This window comes from Mauremys reevesii, linkage group 3 (assembly GCF_016161935.1).
Source record: "Mauremys reevesii isolate NIE-2019 linkage group 3, ASM1616193v1, whole genome shotgun sequence".
Lineage (NCBI taxonomy): Eukaryota > Metazoa > Chordata > Testudines > Geoemydidae > Mauremys > Mauremys reevesii.
In genome coordinates this window covers 126040876-126067024 of record NC_052625.1, presented here as the reverse complement: position 1 = coordinate 126067024, position 26149 = coordinate 126040876, and the positions used below count along the sequence as shown (strand labels likewise).

Here is a 26149-nt window from a genome sequence, read left to right as displayed (position 1 = left end):
GGAATAAACTGCCTAGGGAGGTTGCAGAATCTCCATCTTTGGAGATATTTAAGAGTAGATTAGATAAATGTCTAGACCATCCCTGATAGACAGTATTTGGTCCTGCCATGAGGGCAGGGGACTGGACTCGATGACCTCTTGAGGTCCTTTCCAGCCCTACAGTCTCAGAGTTTATGAATCCTCTGAGGGGTAGAAGGGATTTAAAGTGGGATCTGCCACTTCTCAAGTGAGTCTCCTAACCATGGGGATATGGGATATTCTTATATGAGGCTCCCTTACTCTCTCCTGTTGAATCTGTTCCACTTTGGGTAAATCATGAAATAACCACTTGGGGGTGTGGTGAAGTGAGAGAGGGTGCAAGCAAGCATGAGAATGACTCAGTAGTCTGGTGACTGGTGGTTAGAGCACTCACCTGGGAAGTGAGACTCAGAACGCAGTTCCCTTGCTCCAATCTCCATAATGGAACAGCTCCTCAGGAGAAACTGAGGGAGCCCGACACCTCAATATCCCATAGTCTGGTAGTTAGGGCAGTCACCTGAGAGGTGGTAATCCCAATTCAGATCCCTTTACCCTTTCAGGTGGAGGAGGGACTTGAATAGCAGATCTCCAACATCCCAGGTGAGTACCCTAAGCACTAGGCTAAACATTATGAGGGCACTTCATTGCCACAACTTCTGGCTAAAACTGCATAGGTGCAGCAGAGAATTCCAGACAGAGGAAGATGCCTCCCTGCAGCCTGGACTTCCATGCCTATATGCAAGAGAGGAGCAGGACTTAGCGCACACCCCTTGGCTTGGCATCTCCTGTTGCCTACCCTAGGTTAGGAGCTGCTTAGCATGCTGTCATTTGAGACTCCTCAGAATGGGATTCAGTCCAGGGCCGGCTCCAAACCCCAGCGCGCCAAGCGTGCGCTTGGGGCGGCATGCTGCGGGGGGCGCTCTGCCTGTCGCCGAGAGGGCGGCAGGCTGCTCCGGTGGACCTTCCGCAGCCGTGCCTGCGGAGGGTCCGCTGGTCCCGCGGCTCCGGTGGACCTCCCGCAGGCATGCCTGCGGATGCTCCACCGGAGCCGCGGGACCAGCAGACCCTCCGCAGGCACGTCTGCAGGAGGTCCACCGGAGCCGCCGGACCGGCGACCGCCAGAGCGCCCCCTGTGGCGTGCCGCCGTGCTTGGGGCAGCGAAATTCCTAGAGCCGCCCCTGATTCAGTCTCTTGCCATTCATTGTATAGGGGACTAGGCAGCTCAGGCTTTATGAATGCCAGTGATTTTCCAGGCACCTAAAAGTTAGATATGGCAATGCTTTGCGTCACCATGCCTAAATTCATTTGTGAATCTTGGTCTAACTATGTGTACAAATCTACCAATACATTTTGCATGTATTCTTGTGGGGAAGAATTGGCCCCGGTATTAATTTTACTGTTCACTGATAATTTTAAAACTTTAGGATTTTTGCCTATAGCTTTTGTGTGTGTGTGTGTGTGTGTGTGTGTGTGTGTGTGTGTGTGTGTGTAATCTCTCTCTCTCTCTAATCTGCCTAATTTCTTTGGTCTTTTAGTTTGCCAACTTTAACTATTGTTTTTCATCTGTAAGAATTAAATCTTTAAAAAAACCAAAACCACCACCTATTCTCAGGGTTTCATTAATTCTCAAGGAGAAATTTTAGACACTAATACTCTGGCTTTTAGTGAAATCATCCTTGGGTAAGTGAAGTGCTCTTGTTTTATTTCTATCACTGAATTTCTGTGTTCTTTGAGTGCTGGTTCCTATGGGTATTCACTGTGGGGGTACACATGCTCTGTTTGCCTGGTATTGGAAATTCTTCGATAGGCATACCTGTCGGTCCATGACTGTTTTCTTGTGCTACTAACCCAGGGCATAAGGGTCAGCTTGGACTGACATCTTCAGTTACTTTTCTACTGATTGTGGTCTGGGATGGAACCCTCGTGCGTGTCTGAGACATTTAGTTTTGTAAATCCATTTTTCCTGTAAAAATATTGTCAATAGTTTTGTTTTATTCTCCTGGCTTTATAGTTAGTTAGCCTTAATTGTCGCAGTTTGGTAAGTGGGGATTGGAGGTACCCCCTGGTCTTGCCTCTTCTGCCCTCTGGTTTTCCCAGTAAGCAACCTGTACAAGACCTGTCTTTATTGCCTGAGGGAAAGTCACATCCCTTCAAAGTGTGACACTGCCAAACCTTCTCCCCCACTGGCACCACACAGTTCTGGATGTTTAGACTTCACAAGCACCTGATGGAGGTCGCCATGAGGCCTTGGTTGGACTCAGGAACTTCTTGTTCTCCACTTTGTTGGCTAGAGCCACCTAGAAGTGCACCTCTGGCACTAATAAACACTCCAGTAGGTCCAAGGACTCCTTTAAAAAGAGGCACCACGAAGGTAAGGAGAAGCACCCTCGCAGGAGGGCAGATAAAGTGTCCCATAAGTCTGCTAAGAAGAGGGCAGCTTCTCCCCTCCCCTCAGGCCTAAGTGAGACTCCATGTCCTGGAGCAGGTGCATCTGGAATTCCTGGGGATCACAAGCTTCCAGCTTTTTGAAACTGTCCAGGAAGGCGCCTAAGGGCAATAGGGGAAGATGGCTTTTGGCACTAGCAGTTCCATTCAGTGCCAAGACAACTGTGCTTGTGCCCACATCAACAGATCCAACTCTGAAGACTCTGGCCACTTCTTCTTCTGACACGCCTCATTACGCTCGTCTTGTCCCTACCTGACATGTCAGCCCAGAAAGGGCTTCCCTAGTCTTTTGGGGACTCCCACATTCACAAGACCCTTACCTATTGACCAGGGATCAATGGTACCCACCATGGAGTCTGCCCCCTATCACTGTGATCCCACCCACTGGCCTTATGGAGCGCACAGGGACCTTACTATAGAGCCCCCGAATTTGAGCATCATTCTTGCCAAAGACCACCTCCAGTGGAAGAATCTTAACTGCTCCTGGAGTACAAAGAGGAACAAAAGTCTGAGCCACTAAAGCAGTTGGGGATCATCCCTGAATGAAGCAATGGTGCCAGCTTCCCTCTCCCTTCTGGATGATGACAGGCAGCACCAAGAGGTGCTGACAAGAGTTGCTGAGACCTTCAGGATCCCTTTGGAGCAGGATCTGGATCCCACAAACAAGCTTCTGAACATCTCCAGTTAGCAGCTCCCTCCAAAGTAGCACTTCCTATTAACAAGGCCATTTTGGAGCCTGCTAAGGGCATTTAGCACACACTAGCTACCAATGCCCTTCCCCCAAAGAGGGCCAAAAAGAAATATTTAAGTTCCCTCCAAGGGGGCAGAATGTTTATTCTCTCATCTTAACTTTGAATTTGGTGGTACAAGCAGTCACAGAATAGAACAGACTACACCAACTGAGATCTTCTCCTTTGGACAAGGATGTCAAGAGATTAGAACTTTTCCTCAGCCAGCCTACTATTCCGCATTGTGAACTTCCAGGCACTTATGCTGAAGTACAACTTTATTAACTAAGGAAATCTATCTGAGTTAATCAATAAATTACTACAGGAATGTAAGCCCCAATTCCATGCCATCTTTGAAGGAAAATTAGTAACCAGGTTATCCTTCATGTATCACTTGATGGAGCAGACCAGACGTGGGCAACTATGGCCCGTGGGCCACATCCGGCCCGCAGGACCATCCTGCCCGGCCCCTGAGCTCCCAGCCGGGGAGCCTAGTCTGCTGCCTCTCCCCCCACACAGTCAGGCGGCCGCGCTGTGGTCCGCCGCTCCCACAGGGTAGTGTGGGGAGCGCAGCTGGCTCTGGCTGGGTGTCATGGCTCTGAGCTCCTGCTGGTAAGGGGGCAGGGAACGGGGAGATCTTGGGGGGCAGTCAGGGAGGAGGGGGTGGTTGGATGGGGCGAAGGTTCTGGGGGCAGTCAGGGGATGGGGAACCAGGAGGGTTGGGTGTGGGAGTCCCGGGGGCCCTGTCAGGGGGCGGGGATGTGGATAGGGGTTGGGAGGGTAGTCAGGGGACAGGGAGCAGAGGGGGTGGGATCCCGGGGGGAAGTTAGGGGTGTGGGGGGGTCAGGGGATGAGGAGCAGAGGGCAGTTGGATAGGATGCGGGGGTGTGGATAGGGGTCGGGGCAGTCAGGGGACAGGGAGCAGGGGGGTTGGATGGGAGGTGGTGGTCCCAGGAGGGGGCAGTCCGAGGTCAAGGAGTGGGGGGGGTTAGATGGGTTGGGGGTTCTGAGGAGGGCAGACAGGGGGTGGGAGAGGGCAGATGGGGGAGCAGGCTCTTAGGCGGGACACAGCCTTCCCTACCCGGCCCTCCATACAGTTGCGCAACCCCGATGTGGCCCCAAAAAGTTTGCCCACATCTGGATCAGACACTTCATCTCACTCTATGGCCACCTCTGTGGTCACAAGATGGGCTTCCTGGATACAGTCATCAGAGCTTCCAAAGAAGTTCGGGTGACAGTACAGGATCTCCCCTTTTGCAGATAACCTCTTTTTCAGTGAAAAGCCCAACTTGCTTCAGTCACTTAGACACCCAGGTCACCTTCCGTTCCTTGGGAAATACACACCCTAGTGCCTCACAGAAACTACTCTAAGGTACCACAACATAGATACCTGCCAGTCCAGCAACTGCCCTACCATCAGAAACCCTATGAACCACTAAGCAAGTGCCAGAGGGCACAGCATGACAGATACACTGCCTCACTCCTGCCCCTCTCCAGGCCCAGCCTCCTACAAATAATGCATTTTGACAGGATGCTCGAGAGCTGTCAGCCAGCCCCAGCATAGTCAGTTTCCCCTCACACCCTTTAGTGGCTGTCTGGCTCATTTTCCTTTTGATGTGGCAACATCTAATTTTGAGTCTTGGACATCATCTCAGCCAGTACATGAGTCCCTGTCCATCCCTTCTCCAAAACCCCCTTCCTTGTACCTTTTTAGAGACCTCTCTCAAGAGGAGTCTCAGACAGCAAGTAGACTCCTAATCCAAATAGGAGTGATAGAGCTGATACCTCCTCAACATGGGGAAGGGCTTTTACTCCAAATACTTCCTAATCCCCAAAAAGACAGGGAGTTGGACAACCATTCTGGATGTCAAGCAGTTGAATATCTTCATCCACCACTCAAAATTCACAATTATTGTAGCCACTATAATTCCCTCCTTGAATGTTAATGACTGTTTTGCAGCTCTCAATTTTAAAGGATATTTATCTTATCATTTCCACCCAGTGCACAGGAAATTTCTGTGTTTTGTGGTGGGTTCGGTGCTCTTCCAGTAGAAGTTGCTCTCCTTTGGCCTTTCAGTGGCCACAAGGACCTTTACAAAGGTTATGGCCATAGCAGCAACGCATCTGTGCTGTCACAGCTACTATGTTTCCCTAGGGATGGCTTGTTCCTCAAGGGTTGATCATATAGAGAAATACAGGTAGTACTAACAGTCCTGCTCAACCTATGCCATTTCTTAAATCTTCAAGTAAGCCCAGGAAAGTCCACTTTAACACCTACAGCAACTATAGAATCATAGAATCATAGAATTCAAGATCAGAAGGGACCATTATGATCATCTAGTCTGACCTCCTGCAAGATGCAGGCCACATAAGCCGATCCACCCACTCCTGAACTAATTCTCTCCCTTGACTCTGCTGTTGAATGCTCCAAATCATGATTTAAAGACTTCAAGTAGCAGATAATCCACCAGCAAGCGACCCCTGCCCCATGCTTCGGAGGAAGGCGAAAAACCTCCAGGGCCACTGCCAATCTACCCTGGAGGAAAATTCCTTCCCGACCCCAAATATGGCGATCAGCTGAACCCCGAGCATGTGGGCAAGACTCTCCAGCCAGACCCTCTGGAAAAGGCTAACAATATCCCAACATTGACCCTTTGTACTAATTATCAGTGTGGCACGTTATTGACCTATTGACTAAACCCGTTATCCTATCATACCATCCCCTCCATAAACTTATCCAGCTTAATCTTAAAGTCATGGAGGTCCTTCGCCCCCACTGTTTCCCTCGGTAGGCTGTTCCAGAATTGCACTCCTCTGATGGTTAGAAACCTTCGTCTAATTTCAAGCCTAAATTTCCTGACTGACAATTTATATCCGTTTGTCCTCGTGTCCACATTAGCACTGAGCTGAAATAATTCCTCTTCTTCCCTGGTATATATCTTCCCTCTGATATATTTAAAGAGTGCAATCATATCTCCTCTTAACCTTCTTTTGGTTAAGGAAAACAAACCGAGCTCCTCAAGTCTCCTTTCATACGACAGGCTTTCCATTCCTCGGATCATTCTAGTGGCCCTTCTTTGTACCCGTTCCAGTTTGAATTCATCCTTCTTAAACATGGGAGACCAAAACTGCACACAATACTCCAAATGAGGTCTCACCAACGCTTTATATAACGGGACTAGCACCTCCTTATCTCTACTAGAAATACCTTGCCTAATGCATCCCAAGACCGCATTAGCTTTTTTAACGGCCACATCACATTGCCTACTCATAGTCATCCTACGATCAACCAGGACTCCTAGGTCCTTCTCCTCCTCCGTTACTTCCAACTGGTGCGTCCCCAGCTTATAACTAAAATTCTTGTTAGTCATCCCTAAATGTATAACCTTACACTTCTCATTATTGAATTTCATCCTGTTACTAATACTCCAGTTTACAAGGTCATCCAAATCTCCCTGGAGGATATCCCGATCCTTTTCCGAATTGGCAATACCTCCCAACTTGGTGTCATCCGCAAATGTATAGGAACAGTCTTGGACTTGGTTGTGGGCAGGGCCTACTTGCCACAGGACAGATTCTTTGTGATGAAAGACCTCCATATCCAGCTTTGACTCAGCCCTCTGATGACATTTAGGTCCTGCTTGATCCTACTAGGCACATGTGACTCCTGTGACAGGGTCAGGCCAGATGGCTGCAGGAGAGTGGTCGAAGGTAGATACATTAGCTCCAGGTTAAGCAGGTCCCTTTCCGTGGGTAAGATAACAGGGACTTTTCCAGAACACTCAGGAACTTTCTAGAACTAATTAAGGCAGGCAGGCTAATTAGGACACCTGTAGCCAATTGGGAAGTTACTAGAATTAAGGCTAATCAGGACACCTGGTATAAAAAGACCTCACTCCAGTTAGTGGTGTGTGCATAAGGAACTGGAAGGACGTGCTGCTGGAGGACTGAGGAGTACAAGTGTTAACAGACATCAGGAGGAAGGTCCTGCGGTGAGGACAAAGAAGGTGTTGGGAAGAGGCCATGGGGAAGTAGCCCAGGGAATTGTAGCTGTTCCAGAAGGCACTCTAGACAGCTGCAGTCCACCGGGCCCTGGGCTGGAACCTGGGCGGGCCTGGGTTCCCCCCAAAACCTCCCAACTCCTGATCCAACACAGGAAGATCTCTGAGGCTAGCAAAATCCACCAATAAGCACAGGACCCACCAAGGTAGAGGAGGAACGTTATCACACCCCCTTCATGTGGCTTTATCAGAGTGGCCTCCAGGCCTGGCTGAGGAAGGCCTACGTTCTGACAGGGACTCCTTTGACAAGAATCTCACTCCCAGCATCCAGGAATCTCCTGTGATGGGAGAAGAGAGTGTGGGTGGGTGGGGTGGGATGGGGTGTCTCTCTCTTTCCACCCCACCGACAAGAACATCTGTCATGGACACTGCTGTTCTACGCTGAGGAGCACACCTGGATCACTGTGTAGCCCAGGGCTCCTCGAGCTTCCAGCAGTGCATGAAGTAAGCAAGCTATTCTTGCCTTTCTTCCAATCCACTCATGTCCATGTCTGGTCAGACAATATGACCACTGTTATATAAACAAACAGGTGAGCCAAGGTCCTCACCGTTCTACAGAGAGGTGGTACAGCTCTGGAATTAGTGGATCTGACATCAGATCACCCTCTCAGCAATGCATCTATCAGGAGTAATTAACTCCCTAGAAGGCACTTTCATGAGAATCACGAGTGGGAGTTCCATTTGTCAGTGACCCAGCAGATATTTCATTTGCAGGGCTTCCTATCTCGGGACTGCTTTGAAACTTAGGCAAACAAGAAGTGCCCAGTTTACTGCTCTTGGAACACGTAGGGATGCTGCTTCAGAGGTGATGCCTTCTTAGTGCAATGGTTATACCTGTTGATGTATTCCTTATGTATTCCTTCCCTCCCATGCCCCTCCAACAAATCTCCATAGTAAAAAAAAAAAAAAAAAAAAAGATGAACAAAGCAACAATAATCTTAACTCCTTGGTGACCAAGGCAATTTTGGTTCACGGTGGCAGATGGCAACTTGTCCATGTATTCACCTATGGATGTTTCTGAATCTGCTGTCATGGAACGGGGTCAAGACAAACCATCCCAACCTGGGATCCTTCCATCTGACAGCCTGGCTTTTGAATGGGCAATGGACATAGAGAAATCCTGTTTGAATGAAGTCCAAGCCATCCTTAGTAGCAGGAAGCTCTCAATAAGGAAGTGTTCTGCTGTCAAATAGAAGCACTTTCCATGTGGTGCCATGAGCATCAACTGCTTCTAAGAGGAGGCCACTGTTCCCTCTCCTACTCTCATTGAAAACTTTGGACTTCTCACTAAGTTCACTGTGTGTACATTTAGCAGTCGACGGGTGTGGAGGAGCATGTGGTTCAGACTGACACATCGCGTAGGGGAGGATCTATTAATGGAGATTCTCTATGTCCTAGCAAGGAGGAGAGGATGGAAGATGATAAAATACAGGTAGGACCTGATGAGAAACAGTCAAATGGGACTTTTTTTTCCATTCAATTAAATCATGTAATAGCAGACAGCTAAAAAGTGACAAGTTTTTAAAGTGCTTATATACGAATGCTAGAAGTTTAAATAGTATGAGTGAACTAGAGTGCCTCGTATTAAATGATTATATTGATATAATAGGCATCACAGAAACTTGGTGGAATGAGGATAATCAATGGGACATAGTAATACCAGGAAAAAGAACAGGAGTACTTGTGGCACCTTAGAGACTAACAAATTTATTTCAGCATAAGCTTTCGTGAGCTACAGCATAGAATGGAACACACAGACAGGAGATATTTATACATACAGAGAACATGAAAAGGTGGAAGTATGCATACCAACAGGAAGAGTCTAATCAATTGAGATGAGCTATCATCAGCAGGAGGAAAAAAAACTTTTGAAGTGATAATTGAGATGACCCATAGAAGGTGTGAGGAGAACTTAACATAGGGAAATAGGCCTAGCCATTATAATGACCCAACCATTCCCAGTCTCTTGCTGTTAAGCATTGGCACCTTAACAGCAGGATGGTCTGGCTATGTGGACTCTCTCCTCAGGCCCTATGCTACCAGCACTCCCAGCTATCTTCGAGACACCACTGACTTCCTGAGGAAACTACAATCCATCTGTGATCTTCCAGAAAACACCATCCTGGCCACTATGGATGTGGAAGCCCTCTACACCAACATTCCACACAAAGATGGACTACAAGCCATCAGGAATAGTATCTCCAATAATATCACGGCTAACCTGGTGGCTGAACTTTGTGACTTTGTCCTCACCCACAACTATTTCACATTTGGGGACAATATATACCTTCAAGTCAGCGGCACTGCTATGGGTACCCGCATGGCCCCACAGTATGCCAACATCTTTATGGCTGACTTAGAACAACGCTTCCTTAGCTCTCGTTTCCTAACGCCCTTACTCTACTTGCGCTACATTGATGACATCTTCATCATCTGGAGCCATGGAAAAGAAGCCCTCGAGGAATTCCACCGTGATTTTAACAATTTCCATCCCACCATCAACCTCAGCCTAGACCAATCCACACAAGCGGTCCATTTCCTAGACACTACTGTGCTAATAAGCGATGGTCACATAAACACCACCCTATACCAGAAACCCACTGACCACTATACTTACCTACATGCCTCCAGCTTCCATCCAGGACACACCACACTATCTATTGTCTACAGCCAAGCTCTAAGATACAACCGTATTTGCTCCAATCCCTCAGACAGAGATCTTGTAGGTGTTTATCTCTATCAAGCATTCTTAAAACTACAATACCCACCCGCTGAAGTGAAAAAACAGATTGACAGAGCCAGAAGAATACCCAGAAGCCACCTACTACAGGAGAGGCCCAACAAAGAAAATAACAGAATGCCACTAGCCATCACCTACAGCCCCCAACTAAAACTTCTCCAGTGCATCATCAAAGATCTGGGTAAGGAATGGTGTTCCTAGCCTCTGTTTGTCAGAGGATGGAGATGGATGGCAGGAAAGAGATCACTTGATCATTGCTTGTTAGATTCACTCCCTCTGGGGCACCTGGCATTGGCTACTGTCGTGGACAGATACTGGGCTAGATGGACCTTTGGTCTAACCCGGTACGGCCGTTCTTATGTTCTTACAACCTATCCTTAAAGATGATCCCTCACTCTCTCACAGATCTTGGGAGACAGGCCAGTCCTTGCTTACAGACAGCCTCCCAACCTGAAGCAAATACTGACCAGCAACCGCACACCATAAAACATAAACACTAACCCAGGAACCTATCCTTGCAACAAAGCCTGATGCCAGCTCTGTCCACATATCTATTCAAGTGACACCATCATAGGACCTAATCACATCAGCCACGCCATCGGGGGCTCGTTCACCTGCACATCTACCAACGTGATATATGCCATCATGTGTCAGCAATGCCCCTCTGCCATGTACATTGGCCAAACCAGACAGTCTCTACGCAAAAGAATAAATGAACACACATCTGACATCAGGAATCATAACATTCAAAAACCGGTGGGAGAACACTTCAGCCTCTCTAACCACTCAGTGACAGACTTGAAGGTGGCAATTTTGTAACAAAAAAATTTCAAAAACAGACTCCAAAGAGAGACTGCTGAACTTGAATTAATATGCAAATTAGATACAATTAACTTAGATTTAAACAGAGACTGGGAATGGTTGGGTCATTACACTAATCGAATCTATTTCCCTATGATAAGTTCTCCTCACACCTTCTATGGGTCATCTCAATTATCACTTCAAAAGTGATAGCTCATCTCAATTGATTAGACTCTTCCTGTTGGTATGCATACTTCCACCTTTTCATGTTCTCTGTATGTATAAATATCTCCTGTCTGTGTGTTCCATTCTATGCATCCGAAGAAGTGAGCTGTACCTCACGAAAGCTTATGCTGAAATAATTTGTTAGTCTCTAAGGTGCCACAAGTACTCCTGTTCTTTTTGCGGATACAGACTAACACAGCTGCTACTCTGACACCAGTAATACCAGGGTGCAAAATACATCGCAAGGACAGAACAGGTTGTGCTGGTGGGAGAGTGGCATTATATGTGAAAGAAAGTGTAGAAATCAAATGAAATACAAATCTTAAATGAACCAAACTGTACCATAAAATCTCTGGATAGTAATTCTAGGCTCTAATAAGAATATAGCAGTAGGGATATATTACCGACCACCTGACCAGGATGGTGATAGTGACTGTGAAATGCTCAGCGAGATTAGAGAGGCTATTAAAATAAACTCAGTAGTAATGGGGGATTTCAACTATCCCCATATTGCCTGGGTACATGTCACCTCAGGACAGGGGTGAAAGTAACTTAAATCAGGATTTAAAGGGCCCAGGGCTAGGACTGTGGTAGCAACAGCTGGGAGCCCCAAGCCCTTTAAATCACCCCCTGAGCTCTCAGCTGCAGAGGTGTCTGGGAGCCCTAGGGTTCGGGGGCGATTTAAAGGGCCTGGGGCTCCGGCTGCCGCTACCCTCTGGGGCCCTTTAAATCATCTCCGGAGCCCTGCTGCTGGAGCCCTGGGGTAGCGGCGGCAGGTCTCCAGTGGCTATTGAAAGGGCCCGGGTGTGGTAGAGGCAGTGGGAGCCCCGAACCCTTTCAATAGCCACCAGAGCCCTGCTGCCGCTACCCCAGGGCTCCGGCAGGCTCTGGGGGCTATTTAAAGGGCCTGAGCCCCCCCTTTAAATTGTCCCCGGAGCCCTGGGGTAGCGGTAGTGGGGCTCCATCGGCGATTTAAAGGGCCTGGGGCGGTAGCAACGGCAGGAGCCCTGGGCCCTTAAAATGGCCACCCGAGCCCCATTGCCGCCACCCCAGGGCTTTGGCAGCAATTTAAAGGGCCCTGGGCTCTAGCCCTTTAAATTGCTGCCTCAGGAAGCCGGTCCACCCCAGTATGGCGCACCAGCTATTGCCGGCAGGGGTGGCAGTTTTGTAGAAATTTTGGTGGTGTCCAGAAACTGCCCCTGCCCAAACTCTGCCCCCCCAAACTCCACGCCCCCCATCTTCCCAAGGCTCTGGGAGGGAGTTTGGGTGGGGGAGGAGGTCTGGGGTGCGAGCCCTGGGCTGGGGTAGGGGACTGGGGTGCAGGGTGCAGGCTCTGGGAGGGAGTTTGGGGATAAGAGGGGGTGTGGAGGGAGGGAGTGCAGGAGTGAGGGCTGTGGGGTGAGGCTGGGGGTAGATTTGGGGTATGGCTGGGGATGAGGGGTTTGGGCTGTGGGAGGGGACTCAGGGCTGAGGCAGAGGGTTAGGGTGCAGGGGTATGAGGGCTCTGGCTGGGGGTGTGGGCTCTGGGGTGGGGCAGGGCTGGGGATGAGTTTGGGTTGCAGGCAGGCTGCCCTGGGACTGGAGCCAGAGAGGAGGACTCCCCCTAGCCATATCCCTGCTGGCAGCAGCGAGCTCTGGGGTAGGGGCCCCCTTCTCCCCCCCCGGCAGCACACTCACCCCCCCACTGTCACTGCACATGCTCCTAGGGCCTTTCTCAGGTCCAGGAATCCCCCTCGCCTCCCCTGTAGTGGGTGCCATGCTGCGGGGAGAGGGCTGCCATCACATGTGTGCCTCCTCCCCTGCTGCTGCCCCTCACTGTAACCTCCCTGAGGGTGGGGGATGGGGCAAGAGCGGTGACTGTGGGCAGGGGGGGTGGCTGTACTGGTGGAGGGTCCCACCGGAAAATGAAGGGTCTGAGGGGGAAGGGCAGCCGGCCCTGGCAGTATTGGATGGGGGGCACTAGGACCCTGCGGCGGCAGTTAATGCAGGCAGGCAGCAGGGAGCTTCAGGCTCTGCTCCGGGACCCAGGGAGGTGCACAGGGGCAGCAGAGAGGGGCCAGCCCCCACTCAGGGGAGGCGTGGGAAGCAGCAGGTGGGGCCAGGGGCGAGACCCGGCCCCGGACATTTGTGGAGCCAGGCCCCCGGACCCTCAATATTGCTGGAGTCTGAGAGGGAGAGAATGCTCCATTTTCTTGCCGGTAGCTACTGCACCTTTTCTTACTGGTCCTCCGTACCAGCTTACTTTCACCTCCGCCTCAGGACAGGATGCAGAGATAAAGTTTCTTGACACCTTGAATGACTGCTTCTTGGAGCAGCTAGTCCTTGAACCCAGAAGGAGAGAGGCAGTTCGTGATTCAGTCTTAAGTGGAGCACAGGATCTAATCCAAGAGGTAAATATAGCTGGATCATTTGGTAATAGTGACCATAATATAATTAAATTTAACGTCCCTTTGGTGGGGAAAACACCACAGCAGCCCAACACTGTAGCATTTAATTTCAGAAAGGTGAACCAGACAAAAATGAGGTTAGTTAAACAGAAATTAAAAGGTACAGTGCCAAAAGTGAAATCCCTGCAAGCTGCATGGAAACTCTTTTTTAAAGACACCATAATTGAGGCCCAACTTAAATGTATACCCCAAATTAAAACACATAGTAAGAGAACCAGAAAAGTGCCACCGTGGCTAAGCAACAAAGTAAAAAGCAGTGAGAGGCAAAAAGGCACCGTTTAAACAGTGGAAGTTAAATTTTAGTGAGGAAAATAGAAAGGTGCATCAATTCTGGCAAGTGAAATGTAAAAATATAACTAGGAAGGCCAAAAAAGAATATGAACGGCTAGCCAAAGACTCAGAGTAATAGCAAAACATTTTTTAAGTACATCAGAAGCAGGAAGTCTGCTAAGCAAACAGTGGGGCCACTGGGCGATGGAGATGCTAAAGGAGCACTCAAGGACAAAAGGCCATTGCGGAGAAACGAAATGAATTCTTTGCATCAGTCTTCACGGCTAAGGATGTGAGCGAGATTCCCAAACCTGAGACATTCTTTTTAAGTGAAAAGGGAATTGTGCACTATGCGCAATGCAGAATTTTGCAGAAATTAATGTTTTTTACACAGATTTTCCTTTTCCTGACAGAAATGGGTTGCAGTGCTTCTGGCCACCACTAGGGGCCTCTAGACCTGGCAGAGCCCCGCTCACACATAGAGGACACTGTGGGGTCGGAGGTGGGGAGTAAAGAGTTCCTAGTAGCTGCAATTTCCTGCATGCCATGAGGGAAGGAGACAGCAATGCTCAGAAAACTCCACACAAGCCTGGGACTGAGCATCAGGCTGTTTCTCCCTCTAGATTCCTGAGCTCTGAGGGATGGGGGGGGGCAAGGCTGGGCTCTAGGGGGTGAGAGAGGTGGGTGTCTGGGCTATGCGGGAGTGCCCTGCGACCGGGTTCTGTGGTGGTAGGGAGGCTGGTGTCTGGACTGGGGGGAGGGGTCACGGCTGTGCTCTGGCAGGGAGTGGTTGTGGGTGTCTGGCCCCCTGGCTGGGCTCTGGGGGGGGGGAGGGGTAGAGAAACAGGAACTGGGTTGTCATAGGGTATTTTTTAACTCTCTACTACTGGGGGAATTTTTGTGTCTCTGTATTGTCACAGACATACTTGCTGACCGGTATTTTGAAATAAATTAGCAAAATAATTGAAAATGGTGTGATTATATAGTGGTGGTTGGATACACAAAATTTGCAGAATTTTTAATTTTTTGACGCAGAATTCCCCCAGCAGTACTTACTGCCCTAAATTCTCTCCTTGCAGCAGCTGTTCATAGCTCTAAAGAAACACTTCCCTCTTTGCTCTGCCTCTTGCAGCTTAAGCTGTTCTAGGATTTGTGGTTGATTTTGGTGTAGAATCTGTAGATAGGATTATTTCCTCTTTTGGGATTTTTCTGTTGGCCTTGTGCATTTGCAGGGCTTAGTTCAAGGATCAACCTTTGGCACGCAGTCTGCCTGGCAGGCTGGTTTGTTTACCTGCTGCGTCCGCAGGTTTGGCTGATCGTGGCTCCCACTGGCCATGGTTCGCTGCTTTAGGCCAGTGGGGGCTGCGGGAAGTGGCGGCCAGCACATCACTCTGCCCACGCCGCTTCCCGCTGCCCCCATTGGCCTGGAGCGGTGAACTGCGGCCAGTGGGAGCCGTGATCGGCTGAACCTTTGGACGTGGCAGGTAATCAAAACGGTTCGGTCCACCAGGGTGCTTTCTCTGGCGGGCTGTGTGCCAAAGGTTGCAGATCCCTGGTTTAGTTTGTTAAAAGCTTTTTTAAACAGCTTGTGGTATGTGACAGGAGAATATCTGCAGTGGCCCCTAGAAACACAAGATCCCTCTTACTTCTAGGGCAGTGGTTCCCAAACTGGGGTTTGCAAAATGTTAGTGGGTTCTTGGGGGGCGGGGAGGAATCTCTAATGGTGGACAGAGCTGTCCCTGGGGACCCTGAGCAGCACAGGGCCAGCAGCCCAGAGCCCCTGGACTTTCAAGAGCTAAGCAGATCAAAGCAAGCATATCTATCACACTGAGGAAATTTAAACTTGAAGACTCCTTATAAGAAATGGAAAGGGAGGTGGATTTTTTTTGCAGTTTTTTAAATTAAATAGGCAGCTAGTATTGTTTTTTAAAATTTATGTAATATATACCAATCTCCTAGAACTGGAAGGGACATTGAAAGGTCATTGAGTCCAGCCCCCTGCCTTCACTACTAGCAGGACCAATTTTTGCCCCAGATCCCTAAGTGGCCCCCTCAAGGATTGAACTCACAACCCTGGGTTTAGCAGGCCAATGCTCAAATCACTGAGCTATCCCTTCTTCTATGAGGAACAAGTTTAAAGCTTTATTGTGTTGTTTGTCTGGACTGCTCAAGACCTGAATGCTTGTGTAGGAGGAACTCTTTGAGTTCGCTTCTTAAATACCTTCATGCTGTTTCACATCTGATACTCCTTGATGAAACATAGGAGCCTTGTCTTATAACAGGCTTATTCAAAGTGATACAAGCTATGAAAGTGAGATCTTGGAAGAGTGTTGCCATTTTCATAATGTAATAAAAATACTGTAATTATTAATAATATGTAATAAGCATGTCATCAAACAAATTTTATATTACCAAGATCACTGCTTTTATAATTTATACTCAGATAAAGGAGAAAATCTCTGGAAATATTCATTTTTAGAAGGGGGTTCACGAGACTTGACCTTTTAATGAAAGGGATTCACAAGTTGCTAAAGTTTGGGAACCACTGATCTAGTGTAAAGCCGGTCTTCCAACTGGTGCAGAATATGGTACGGTTTTCACTCTGAGGCCTATAAGAATAAGGAACAATAACTAAATATATCCATTTTACTACAAGCCTGGTAAGGTATTTGGATTAATCAACTTTCAACTCATTTTTGAGCTTGATCTGTTCATGGAACTGATTCTGATGCTGCCTTGATTCTAAGAATCCAGAGTATCTTTTGAAGGCATGGCAGCAAGAAAGCTACAGAGTATGTAGATGTTCTAGAACCATTATCTGTTTTCAAATGGATGAGGAGAGGGAGGAGGCAATTTTCTGGGAAAATAAGTTACTTGGGGTTTGAAATGCCCATGACACTTGACTCTCTATTGTATACCTATGACTTTGGCTGTTTCCACCTGTGACCTTTTCCTTGATCAGCCCTATCTATGACCTTTGTGTTAACCTATTATAAGAATGTAATCAATGCAAAGATTATAGATCTTCCCTTCTGCTTTTTATTAAATGTATTATTAGTGTATTGGAGGCAGGGTGGAGCAGTTTTTTGTAAATCGAAGCAATTTAAATAATTTATTAAAATTAGTTTTACAAAGCCTCAGCCTAATCTGAAAATTTATGCTATTGCAACATTAAATAAAAATATATAATGTAAACTACTGATGCTTATTTTTTTAAAAAACCTCTATAGGTAGGTTATCTATCTTGAGCTTTTAAATGGCTGTTGAAAAAACAAAATACTGAAAATTAAGGCCCTGGTCCTGCAATCATGCTAGCATGGGAATAACTGCTCATGTGAATAGTCTCATTGATCTCAGTGGAACTCAAGTTTCAGCATGAGTATTCCAAATTAAAGTTATGCATGTTGTGATAAACTCAGGACAGACAGCTGCAAGGGTGGGGTAGAAAACAGGGAGGAGGGCATTTTACTCTTCTGGGACTATCAACTGAGGAGGGGTGACTACAGGTCAATCAGGTTCAGCTGAGAAGGGGTTACAGTTAGGATCAGCTGAGAGAGTTACCTGAGGACAATTAGGACCAGCTGATTCCAAGTAAGGGCTGTCTGAGACCTTTTTAAACCCTCTGCTGTGGGGCAGGGGAAGTCAAGCTGCCAGTAGGCAAGGAGCAGCAAGACTTACCAGAAGGGGAGGCTGCAGTCCCTCCCATAAGAGAGAAAAAAAGCAAGCCTAAAAGACTGACCGAGAAGGGGCGGACTGCCCCTGTGCAGCCAAGAGGGACTGTTTTACCCCAAGCCTGTCTTGCCAAGGCTAAAAGCAGCTGAGGCTGGTGAGACCTAGAAGGTGCCTTGCCACAATGTGTATACGTTTGCGGTATCAGGGCCTACAGATTGTTTGTTTTGATTAAAACAAACATTTCTCTTTTGGGTTTATAAAGTAGCATACGATTTGTCCATATGAAACAAAATTACAGTACTAAATTGGTAACCATGAAAAAGTTGTTTTGAGTTTTATCCTGAATCCTTCCTGTCCTATCAAAATGTCACTTAGGGAGGACAGAGTTTGTTCATGCCCTGACTATCCTGTGTCCCTCTGTATGTCCTCTGTTTTGTTAAATTCCATTGAGTCTTCTCTCTGAATACTGTCTGCAGGGCTGCCCAGAGGATTCCGGGGGCCTGGGGTCTTCGGCGGCGGGGGGGCCTTCCGTTCCGGGACCCGCCGCCGAATTACCGCCGAAGCGGGACCCGCTGCCGAAGTGCAGCCCGGTCTTCGGCGGTAATTCTGCGGCGGGGGGGCCCCCGCCGCGGGTCTGCGGGGCACTTTGGCGGCGGGTCCCAGAACGGAAGGGCTTCCCGTTGCCGAATTACCGCCGAAGACGGAGCTGAACTTCGGCGGCGGGTGCTGCTCCGTCTTCGGCGGTAATTCGCCAGCGGGGGGTCCTTCCACCCGGGAGCGGAAGGACCCCCTGCCAGCGAAGACCGGGAGCAGAAGAAGCTCCTGCGCCCGGCCCCGCAAGAGTTTTCCGGGCCCCCCGGAGCTAGTGAAGGACCCCGCTCCAGGGGCCCCGAAAAACTCTGGTGGGGGCCCCTGTGGGGCTCGGGGCCTGGGGCAAATTGCCCCTCTTGCCCCCCCCTCTGGGCGGCCCTGACTGTCTGACAGAGGGATACATTTGGTCAGCCCCTTTTACATATTCCTTCAGCTACCTAGTGGCACACCTGCTACGGTAGATGCTCTGGCTTCATTTTTAATGTGTCCCAGATATTTCCATCTTCTCTTCTGGATAACTTTGGAGATTGTTAGAAAAGTTTCATTGCACTAAGTTCAAAATTGTGAACTTTTTATGCACACCATCTCAAACAGTATTAACACATCTAATATTGATGTTGTAATTATTTTAAATATAATTAAAATCCATGATCTAGAAATTGTCAGTTACTACTGACTCCCATTATTCAAATTCACTTAGCTGTCAGGGGTTTCAGAATTAAAATGCTTGAAGGAAAACCACCTTTTAAACTGTATTTATTCTCATGTGCACACAAACATTAGAAAGCACCAAAACAATGGAAATGCTCAGTGAAGACCAGCAGAAGAAGCTGTATCACTTAACAGTTTAGACACTATTTTCCTGACAACATAGTTTTCTCCCAGAGTATTGATTTCAGATTTCCTCCACTGAATAGTTAATAGGACTGTCAAGCGATTAAAAAAATTAATTGCATGATTGAACAATAATAGAATACCACTTATTTAAATGTTTTGGATGTTTTCTACATTTTCAAATATACTGATTTCAATTTCAACACAGAATACAAAGTGTACAGTGCTCACTTTATATATATATATTTTATTATAAATATTTGCACTGTAAAAATAAAAATGGTATTTTTCAGTTCACTTAATACAAGTACTATAGTGCAATCTCTTTATCATGAAAGTTGAACTTACAATTGTAGAATTGTTTTATTTTTGAATGCAGTTATTTTTTGTACAATGTTAAACTTTAGAGTCTAGAAGTTTACTCAGTCCTACTTGTTCAGCCAATCGCTCAAACAGGTTTGTTTACATGTGCAGGAGACAATGCTGCCTGCTTCTTGTTTACAATGTCATCTGAAAGTGAGAACAGGCGTTCGCATGGCACTGTTGTAGCTGGCGTTGCAAGATACTTGTGCCAAATGCACTAAAGATTCATATGTTCCTTGATGCGTCAACCACCATTCCAGAGGACATGCATCCATGCTGATGGCGGGTTCTGCTCAACAACAATCCAAAGCAGTGCAGACTGATGCATGTTCATTTTAATCATCTGAGTCAGATGTCACCAGCAGAACGGTGATTTTCTTTTTTGGTGGTTCGGGTTCTGTAGTTTCTGCATCAGAGTGTTACTCTTTTTAAGATTTCTGAAAGCATGCTGCACACCTCATCCCTCTCAGATTTTGGAAGGCATTTCAGATTTTTAAATCTTGGGTCGAGTGCTATAGCTATCTTTGGAAATCTCACATTGGTACCTTCTTTGCATTTTGTGAAATCTGCAGTGAAAGTGTTCTTAAAATGAACAACATGTGCTGGATCATCCAAAAAGTGTTCACCTGCTTTTTTCATATTTCAAGTAGTATAGTCATCTTCCTATTTGTATTTGATAACTACAAAGTGGTGGTTGCATAACTAATTTAATTACATAAGCACCAATCACTAGATTGTAACTAGATTCGGATGGGTGGACCCCTGCATCTGCATGAAGCCCTGCATTCATGTCATAGGAGTTTGGGACCATAGATCACCTGATCGCTCCCTTTCCAGGTGTTTTCACTATAAATTTATAATGTGTGAAGAATAGCTATATGTTCTTTGAGTGATGGCGTGTGTCCATTTCACTTCAGGAATTGACATGCCTGAAGACAGATTTTTTTCTTATAGCAGGACCTTTTGGGACGGTGCATGTGCCTTCCGCATGATTGTTCTGGTTGCCAATGATATAAAGGTGAGGAGTTGTCCAACCCCCTTCCTCATTTCCTTCTAACCATCCTTGGTTGGTAGTCAGAATTGTCATGCCTACTCACACAAATCTTTTTTTTTTTTTTCCTCTTAGGAAATTTTTTTTATAAACCTTTGTAAATAGTTAGATTACTTCTTTTAGAATTATTTTAGATAGTGACACTTGTTAAATTTTTTATTTTGATTTTCAGACTTGTACTTCGTGTTGTTGACGCTTGGTAGTGGGAGATGCCTAAGTCCCGGGGCTTTAAGCACTGTTCTGGCTGTAATAGGTCAATGCCAGTCAGTGATGCGCACTCCTGTAGTCTGAAGTGTTTGGGTGAGGTGCATGTTTGGGATGGGTGCTTAGTTTGCAGGGTGGTCAAGACTAGGACCAAAATATCTAGAGAGGTGAGGCTTTGTTGCATGCTGATGGAAGTGGTCTTGAATCCTCCCTCAGAATCCAGCCATTTGGTATGTGAACCTCATGGACTCTTCTCCATCGTGGAGTACACTTCCGGATATCGCTATTTTCACCACATTCAGAAAGAGAGCCTCATTCTTCTTCCTTGGTATCATGCAAGAGACAGAAGAAATCTGATGACCCTCTTGCTACTAAATCTAAGACCTTCCTCATTTAGAAAATCTTGATCTCCTGTGGGACCTTTCTGGAGTAAATAGAGTACTAAAGTTAGAGCACCAGCTTCAGTGGGCACTCCCCAGTACAGCATGCTTCCTTAGCTGCTCAAAGTTACTGAAAATGGTGCCCACATCAGTACCATTCAGACTGACTGCTTTGCTGGCACCATCTGCAATGTTGTTGTCACTCCAGCATGTGGCTGTGCATACAGTGCTCTTAGTAGCATATGCGGTGGCTAAAGATTTGCTTTGCCTTTCGGTACCAGATTCTTTGATTATACAGGATGGCACCATCTATGTCCTCTGTGTCAATTCATTCAACTTTGTCTTTTGAGGAAGGACTCCATGCATCTGCAACACTAAATGTTCAGTACATTCCCTGGGTCAGCCTCCTATCCTTCCCCTCGTACTCACCATGTCTGAATGCAGATCTCAATGGCTGGTTTCTCCTACACTGCCTGGTATCGCACTTTCATGGCCCTCTGACTATTTCTGCTCTTGTTTGGATTCTGAGGTGGAATCTTGCACATCCCATTCCTATTTAAAGAGGTTATGTAATTCACCATCCTCCTCATGGAGATCTAGGTCTTGGTACCAATACGCATGCAAGCTGATCCAGAGACAAGGGGCCCTAGGATACTTTTAACTAAGGCCCAGTATCTTATCAATGGCTGTTTTGCAACTCATAGGGCATGCCATTAGCTTCCTGTGCTTTCATAGTACCTCACTTGGCTAAGTCACCTCCAAGGAAAGATTCCTGGTGCAGATCCCATTACTGATAGTTCCAGAGGTTTTACAGCCAGATCCAGACCCAGCTGTTGCAGTCTCATTGCCGCCACCAGTTCAGGACATTGTTATGCAGCCACTCCTGAATACATGCTCTCTCCTGATGAGGTGACTGTCGGAATCATCATCCCCAATTCAGGCTGATAAGATGTACCAAGAATTATTATAGTGGCTAGTTCTCTTGGTATACGAATTGAGATGGTCCAGGAGAATCCATTTCAATTGGTGGATATCGTGTATATCTCAGGACTTGGTAGAGCTACTTTACCAATTAAAGAATCCATCTTGCATCCTACAAAAATGTTGTGGAAGAGATTGATTGCCACCCACTGCTAAGAGAACAGAGAAGAGTAAATACCAAGTGCCATCCCATGAACATTTCTGTTTGTACCCTACTGCAGGCTCACTGGTGGTGACTGCATTCCATCCCTAAATATTAAGGAAAACTAGATATTTTTGGAAGAAACATTTATTCAACGTCAGGGTTACAGTCCAGGTAGGATACAAATCACCAAGTTGTCTTGGCTAGATATCATTTCACAATCTGGGACAGTGATTAAATGTAGACCAACTGCCAGATGTTAAACAGGAATACCTAACCATGATTAACAAGTGGCAACCTTGGATGATGCTGGCTCTGCAGCTAGAGTGATACTTGTGGTTATGATGCAATGCTGCTCACAGGTGTAATCTTCTGAGGTGCCAGCAGGTCCCTTTTGAGAGTCAGTTTTGTTTTTTAGGGAAAATAGAAAGCACTGAGGAACTAGGCTACATCTTGGAGTATCTCTCTTCCCTCCTTCTCTCTCTCCCCCCTCCAACCCTTTTCAGGGATTAATTTCACAAAACTGTTGTTATTTAAGAAGTAACTTTATCTTAAAATTGGGGGCTATAGAAGAGCTACAACGTCAATATCAGGGAAGGGAATTCTATTCCTAGTATTTTCTCAGCCCAAAATGCAAGGGAGGCATCAGACCTCCAAAGCGTAAACAAATACATAAATAAAGAGAAATGTTCACATGGTCACTTTAGTTTCTGTTATCCCATCGCTAAAGCCTGATGACTGGTATGCAGCCCTTGACCTGAAGGGAGGGTTACTTCCATGTGTCCATTCACCAGAGGCACAGGAGGTTTCTAAGGTTCTTCACAGCCAACATTCATTATCAGTTCATTATCATTATCCTTTTTGGTCTGTTTTCAGCCCCCCTTGAGTCTTTACTGCAGGGCAGTGGTGGCAGCCCATCTCAGAAAGGCTGGTGCTAACTTCACCTCAGGAGTATGCAGGGGTAGGTCAAGTCTTTTTATTGTCCATCTCATCAGTTGGACATACTGACTTAATGTGCCTGGAAATGTCTTGATATCCCAAGATTTGGTGGATGGAAACTGTGCCAATATATGTAAAGGGGTCCCTTTTTTCCCAGCGCTGCTCTCAATGGCTCTGGTCATGGATGCCTCATCCTTGTGTTGGGGACCCCGCTGCCCCCCGCACCCACTGGGGATACCTCTAGACTCTGGGGATTTGGCCAGATCAAGAGCTTTCTCCACATGAATGCTCAATAACTTTGAGCAATTCACCTGGTGTTGCGGGCCTTCCTTCTGTACATCAAGGGATGCACAATATGGGTCCTCATGGATGACACTGCTGCTATGTTCTAGTTGAACAGTCTTTGGGTTGCCAGGGGGACTATAGATCTCTGGAATTGTTGCATCAAAATGCAATTGCACTTAAAGCTTCCCACCTATTAGGTATTCAGAATTGTTTGGTGGATCATCTCAACAGATAATTCAGCAGGAATCACAAATGGCCCCACAGACTGCACATAGTGAGATCCATCTTTCAGACTTGAGGGATGCAACTCAACTGAACAGAAAGTGTCACCTGTTTGTTCCATGATAGTTTTTTCTTTCATGAAGATAGGAAAGTGTCTGACATAGATCCCAGGCTGTGACCTAATATATACCTTTCTTCCCAATCATCTGATTTCAAGAGTGTTGTATAAACTCTGGCAAGGTCACACCCTTATAATGTCAGCTAATAGCATCAGCCTGGCCTCATCAGAATTGGTTCTCAGACCTCCTGAGTCTCTCAATCCAGGATCCTATAACTCCACATCAGGCCTTGGATGTAATTTTGCAAAATCACAGTCAGATGCTAAATCCCAACCTGTCCAGCCTGCACCTGACCACTTGGATGATCAATGGTTAACACTTTGTGAAACTGAGTATTCTTTAGCGGTTTAGAACCTTTTCTTAAAAGAGCAGAAAATCATCCATCACATACCACTTTACTGATGAAACAGAGGCATTTCTTATTTGGTCTCAGCAGAAGGGTATGCTTCCCGCAAAATCTTCTCTTCAGTTTATTCTGGATTATTAACAATACCTAAAAGGAAAAGGGCTCTCTATTAATCCCCTGTGGGTTCACTTGGTGGCTATTTCTGCTTTACATTCTCCTATAAAAGGAAAGCCCATTTTTTCTATTCCAGCGATGGATTTTTATTTATTTATTTATGGAAGGGTTTGGAGAGAGCCGATGCCACTATGGGATCTGAATCTAATCTTGTTGGCGCTAGTGGATCCATCTTTTGAGCCTATGGCATGTTCCTTGTTACATCTCTCCATAACAGTAGCATTCCTGATAGCAACAGCTACAAATGTTAGCTACTGACCCCACATGTACAGTTTTCTATAAAGACACAGTCTATTTGAGTCCTCACCCTAAATATCTGACTAAAGTGTCAGATTTCCATCTTAATCAAGCTATCTACTTGCCAACCTTTTTTCCAAAGCCTTGCTCTCGTAGGAATGAGGAAAGGTTCCATACTTTGCATGTCCACTGGACACTGGCCTTTTACTTGGACAGGACTAAATAATTTAAGTTGTCTCCTCAGCTGTTCATTTCCTTTGCTAACAGAATGAAGGGTCATCCAGTCTCCTCTCAGAGAATATCTTCCTGGATTTCATCCTGCATCCTGTTATGCTATTACCTTACTGACGTTCCTCCACTTGGGAAAGTCTCATCACATTCCACAAGAGCATTGGGTTAGGTAACCATCAGTGATATTTGCAGGGTTGCAGCCTGGTCATTAGTACATACTTTCAGTAGTCATTATGCTATCTCCGAAGTCTCAAGAGATGATGCCAGAGTAGGGACAATTGTGTTGCAGTCCTTGTGAAGGTAGAATCCAAAACTTTCCACCTTGTCCACTACCTAAAGTGGAATGGACATGTGCATTCACTTAAAGCAAAAACAGTTACTAACCTGTTCTGTAACTTGTTCAAGATATGTTGTGCATGTCCATTCCAAAACCCACCCTCCTTCCTGTCTACATCAGAGTCTGATGGGATTCTTGTAAGAAGCAACTGAGGGAGGGTTGGCTCCGCCTCTTTATAACTTTGGCTGACCACATGAGCATATAGAGGGCACGTGCACTGCTCTGATGAGTACTGCTATGGGAAAATATGGTCCAGTGGGAACGCACACATCTGAAGTGGAATGGACGTGTTCAACACATCTCAAAGAACAACAATTACAAAACAGGTAAGTAACTGTTTTTGCTACTGTGATGGGTTGGGTCATAGAAACCCCATTGGGAACTGCCACCTGATGTGCTGGGACTACCTCTGAGACCATTTTCGCTGGCAGCTTGGGACTTCGATACCTTGCCTGGTTGTGCCAGACATGCTAGCCTGCTACAAACACAGGTCTGAACCACGTCTCCCAAAAGCTGCAGGCTTAACTAAAAACAGCTTAAGAAGTGCTCCTGTCTCCAACACCCAAATACTCAGTTCCCAATGGGATCCAAACCCCAAATAAATCCATTTTACTATGTATAAAGCTTATATGGGGTAACCTCATAAATTGTTCACCCTCTAGAACACTGATAGAGAGATACGTACAGCTGTTTGTTCCCCCAGGAATTAATTGCTTGCTCTGGGTTAATAAGTAAAAAGTGATTTTATTAAATACAAAAAGTAGGATTTAAGTGGTTCCAAGTAATAACAGACAGAACAAAGTAAATTACCAAGCAATATAAAATAAAACACGCAAGTCTAAGCCTCATACAGTAAGAAACTAAATGCAGGTAAATTTCACACTCAGAGATGTTCCAATAAGCTTCTTCTACAGACTAGACTTCCTCCTAATCTGGGTCCAGCAATCACTCACAGCCCTGTAGTTACTGTCCTTTGTTCCAGCTTCTTTCAGGCATCTCTCTGGGGTGGAGAGGCTATTTTTTGTGCCAGCTGAAGACACAGTGGAGAGGTTTCCCAGGGCCTTATATAGTCTGTCTTGTGGGTGGAAACCCCTTGTTTTCCTATGCAGAATCACAGCTACAAGATGGAGTTTGAAAGTCACATGGGTGAATCACATGGGCAAGTCGCATGTCCATGCATGACTCAGTTCTTTACAGGCCAACGCCGTTGCTTACATGTTAGTTTGAACATTCCCAGGAAAGCTCGGATGTGGATTGGCATCTCTCAAAGTCCATTGTCAGCTTAGTGTTTCTTGATTGGGCACTT

At 46.6% G+C, this 26149-nt stretch overlaps 1 protein-coding gene across 1 annotated transcript in view; it reads left to right on the top strand.

Annotated features, from left to right (window-relative positions):
* Positions 1–26149, top strand: part of SLC16A10 (solute carrier family 16 member 10) — a 185913-nt gene that overhangs the window by 31904 nt on the left and 127860 nt on the right. The window lies entirely within an intron of this gene.